Below are 4,553 nucleotides of genomic sequence, written 5' to 3' on the forward strand. Positions count from 1 at the left end.
TGGGAGGGGACTGGGAGGGGATTGGGAGGGACTGGGAGGGACTGGGAGGGGATGGGGAGGGGATTGGGAGGGACTGGGAGGGGATTGGGACGGACTGGGAGGGGATTGGGAGGACACTGGGAGGGACTGGGAGGGGATTGGGAGGGACTGGGAGGGGATTGGGAGGGACTGGGAGGGACTGGGAGGGGATGGGAGGGACTGGGAGGGGATGGGGAGGGGATTGGGAGGGACTGGGAGGGGATTGGGAGGCACTGGGATGACACTGGGAGCACTGGGAGGGCACTGGGGGCTACTGGGAGGGACTGGAAACGGCCTGGGTGTTACTGGGAGGCTCTGGGACCATACTGGGAGTTACTGGGACCATACTGGGAGCACTGGGCCGACTCTTTGTCCCCCCCAGACCGTCCGGACCCCCCGCGCTCGCTGCGGCTCTCGGGGGTCTCCCCGACCTCCCTGAGCCTCTCGTGGAGCCCCGGCTTCGACGGGGGGTTGGAGCAGCACTTCCTGCTGCGGTAGGGGGCGCCCTTGCCATCCCCATCACCCACTTCCGGTCCCCTGGGGCATGTGTGTGTGTGTTTTGGGTCACTTCCTGTTCAAAACGAGTCACTTCCGGTGCATGTATCACCACTTCCGGTGTAAATATCACAACTTCCGGTTCAGTCTGCATGACTTCCGGTGAAAATACAATCTCTTCCGGTGCAAATTGCACCACTTCCGGTCAAACTAACATTACTTCCGGTCGGGAAGGCAGCACTTCCGGCGCTTTTGGGGGGGGCGTTTTCCCATCACTTCCGGGTTCCCCCGTTTCTCCTCCCCCGCATTTGTAGCCCCTCCCTCCACAGTTTGGCCCCTCCCCTTTTTGTGCCCCCGCCCTGTTTTTGTGGCCCCTCCCCCTTTTTGGTGCCTCTCCCCCCCTTTTGAGGGCCCTCCCCTTTTTTATGGCCCCTCCCCCTCTTTCCTTCTTCCACTTCCGGGTCCTTTTTTCTTGCCCCTCCCCCCCTTTTTCGCCCCTCCCCCTTCCTCCTTTCCTGACTCCTCCCCCTCCCCCCCCCAGGGCAGAAGGTCCGGGTGCCCCTCCCCCCACCGCCTCCCTGGTCACTTCCGGCCACGCCCTCACCCTGGGGGGGGCTGCTCCCGGCCACGCCCTATGACGTCATCCTCCACGCCCGCAACGCCCGCGGCGACAGCGCCCCCGTGAGGATCACGGCGGCCACTTCTGGTATTGGGAAAGGGGGCGGGGCCAAAGGGGGAGGGGCCGGAATGAGAAGGAAATTTGGGGGGTTCAGGGCCCGATTTTGGGGCTCCATTCCAAGATTTTGGGGTTCAGAATCCAAATTTTGGGGTTAAATTCCAGGATTTTGGGGGTTCAGGGCCCCATTTTGGGGTTAAATTCCAAGATTTTGGGGCTCAAATCCAGGATTTTGGGGTTCAGGGTCTGAATTTTGGGGGTTCAGGACCCGATTTTGGGCTTAATTCTAAGATTTTGGGGTTAAATTCCAAGATTTTGGGGTTAAATTCCAGGATTTTGGGGGTCCAGGGCCCGATTTTGGGGCTCAATTCCAGGAATTTGGGGCCCAATTCCAGGATTTTGGGGTTCAGGGCCCGAATTTTGGCGGCTCAGTGTCCGATTTTGGGGCTTAATTTCAGGATTTTGGGGTTCAATTCCACAGTTTTGGGGTTCAGGGCCCGATTTTGGGGCTCAATTCCAAGATTTTGGGGATTCAGAGCCAATTTTGGGGCTCAATTCCAAGATTCTGGGGTTAAATTCCAAGACTTTGGGGTTCAGTTCCAAGATTTTGGGGGTTCAGGGCCCGATTTTGGGGCTCAATTCCAAGATTTTGGGGCTCATTTCCAGGATTTCGGGGTTCGGAGTCCTAATTTTGGGGCTCAATTTCCAGATTTTGGGGCTCAAATCCAGGATTTTGGAGGTTCAGGATCCGATTCTTGGGGTTTAGGGCCCGATTTTGGGGTTCAGAGGCCGATTTTGGGGCTCAATTCCAGGATTTTGGGGCTCAATTCCAGGATTTTGGGGCTCAATTCCCGGATTTTGAGTCTCAATTCCCGGATTTTGGGGCTCAATTCCGGGATTTTGGGTCTCCAGGCCCCAATTTTGGGGGTTCACGGCCTCATTTTGGGGCTCAATTCCAGGATTTTGGGGCTCAATTCCAGAGTTTTGGTGTTAAATTCCAGGATTTTGGGGGTTCAGGGCTGAATTTTGGGGGTCCAGGGCCCAATTTTGGGTCTCAATTCTGGGATTTTTGGGTTCAGAGTCTAAAATTTTCAGGTTCAGAGTCAAATTTTGGGGGTTCAGGGCCCGATTTTGGGGCTCAATTCCAGGATTTTGGGGATTCAGAGCCAATTTTGGGGTTAAATTCCGGAATTTTGGGGGTTCAGGGTCCAAATTTTGGGGCTCAATTCCAGGATTTTGGGTCTCAATTCCAAGATTTTGGGTCTCAATTTCAAGATTTTGGGCCTCAATTCCCGGATTTTGGGCCTCAATTCCAAGATTCTGGGGCTCAATTCCCGGATTTTGGGGCTCCATTCCCGGATTTTGGGTCTTAATTCCCGGATTTTGGGGCTCGATTCCCGGATTTTGGGTCTCAATTCCAAGATTTTGGGCCTCAATTCCCGGATTTTGGGGCTCAATTCCAGGATTTTGGGGTTAAATTCCAAGATTTTGGGGGTTCAGGGTCCGAATTTTGGGGGCTTAGGGTCCGATTTTGGGGCTCAATTCCAGGATTTTGGGGTTCAAGGTCCAAATTTTGGGGGTTCAGGGCCCGATTTTGGGGCTCAATTCCACGATTTTTGGGTCCGTGGCCCGATTTTGGGGCTCAATTCCAGGATTTTGGGGTTCAGGGTCCAAATTTTGGGGCTCAATTCCAGGATTTTGGGTCTCAATTCCAAGATTTTGGGGCTCGATTCCCGGATTTTGTGTCTCAATTCCAAGATTTTGGGGCTCAATTCCAGGATTTTGGGGGTTCAAGGCCCGATTTTGGGGCTCAATTCCCGGATTTTGGGGCTCAATTCCTGGATTTTGGGTCTTCAGGCCCCAATTTTGGGGGTTCAGCGCCCGAATTTGGGGCTCAAATCCAGGATTTTGAGGCTCAATTCCAAGATTTTTGGGCTCAATTCCGGGATTTTTGGGGGTTCAGAATCGAAATTTTGGGTGTTGAGGGCCCGATTTTGGGGCTCAATTCCAGAATTTTGGGGATTCAGAGCCAATTTTGGGGCTCAATTCCAGGATTTTAGGACTTAATTCCAAGATTTTTAGCGTTCGGGGCCCAATTTTGGGGTTAAATTCCAGGATTTTGGGGGTTCAGGCCCCGATTTTGGGGCCGGAAGTCGCCCGGAAACCCCCCGGAAGTGAACCGGAAGTGACGTTTCCTCCCCCTCCCCGCCCACAGAGGCGCCCGAGGAGCGTCCCCGGGACGCGGCGCCTCCCCCGTGGGCGCCCCCTGGCGGCCCGGAGGCCTCGGCGGAAGCGAAGGGTCCTCCCGTCCTGGAGGGGGCGCTGAGCGCGCTGGGCGGGGCTTTGCTGGCCGCCCTCGGGGGGGCGCTCTGCTACTTCCGGTGGGGGCGGCGGCGGCGGCGCCCCCTGGCGGCCACGCCCGACACCCCCCAGGTGAGGGGGGAGGGGAGGGGGAGAGGGGAAAGGGGGCGGGACTTGAGGAGGGGGAGGGGTAGGAGGGGGGATAGAGGGTGGGGGAGGGGCCCTGAGGGTGGGGGAGGGGAAAGGGGCGGGACCTGAGGAAGGGGGAGGGGCAGGAGGGGGGTTGGAGGGTGGGGGAGGGGCCCTGAGGGTGGGGGAGGGTCTCTGAGGGTGGGGGAGGGGCAGGAATGTAATCCGAAGGGTGGGGGAGGGGAAAGGGGCGGGACCTGAGGAGGGGGGAGGGGCAGGAGGGGGGTTGGAGAGTGGGGGAGGGGCCCTGAGGGTGGGGGAGGGGCTCTGAAGGTGGGGGAGGGGCTGACAGTGGGACCTGAGGAGGGGGAGGGGCAGGACGGTCCTTGGGGGGTGGGGGAGGGGCAGGAAGGGGATTCGAGGGTGGGGGAAGGGGCACTAAGGGTGGGGGAGGGGCAGAATCTGAAGGGTGGGGGAGGGGCTCTGAGGGTGGGGGAGGGGCAGAATCTGAAGGGTGGGGGAGGGGCCTAGAGGGTGGGGGAGGGGCAGGAGGGGACCCCAAGGGTGGGGGAGGGGCCTGGGAGGGTTTTTTGGGGGGTGGGGGCTCTGAGGGTGGGGGAGGGGCAGGATGGGGATTTGAGGGTGGGGGAGGGGCAGGAGGAGACCCCAAGGGTGGGGGAGGGGCCACGAAGGTGAGGGGGGAGGGGCAGGAAAAGGGGGAGGGGTCTCCAATGGGTGTGGGAGGGGAAACGAGGGGTGGAGGGGGCGGGGTCTCACAGACGCCCCTCCCCCACCCCCAGGTGACCCCCCAGGGGTCTCAGAGCCCCTCCCCCACCCACGGCTCCGCCCCCTGGGACCCCCCCAAGGGTGAGTTTGGATTTTCAGGGGGTGGGGGGAGGGGCGGGGGGTGTGGCCCCTCCCCCCACCCCTCACC

General features: G+C 59.4%; 1 long non-coding RNA gene across 1 annotated transcript; it reads left to right on the forward strand.

Moving 5' to 3' along the window:
* The first annotated feature begins 1,127 nt into the window (after nucleotides 1-1,127).
* On the forward strand, nucleotides 1,128-4,491 carry LOC135408968 (uncharacterized). Its single transcript, XR_010427958.1, has 3 exons — nucleotides 1,128-1,219; nucleotides 3,405-3,622; nucleotides 4,420-4,491. It is a non-coding gene; the product is annotated as an uncharacterized LOC135408968 (long non-coding RNA).
* Nucleotides 4,492-4,553: the final 62 nt, after the last annotated feature.

The sequence above is a fragment of the Pseudopipra pipra genome, unplaced genomic scaffold (genome assembly GCF_036250125.1).
Source record: "Pseudopipra pipra isolate bDixPip1 unplaced genomic scaffold, bDixPip1.hap1 HAP1_SCAFFOLD_95, whole genome shotgun sequence".
Classification (NCBI taxonomy): Eukaryota; Metazoa; Chordata; class Aves; order Passeriformes; family Pipridae; genus Pseudopipra; species Pseudopipra pipra.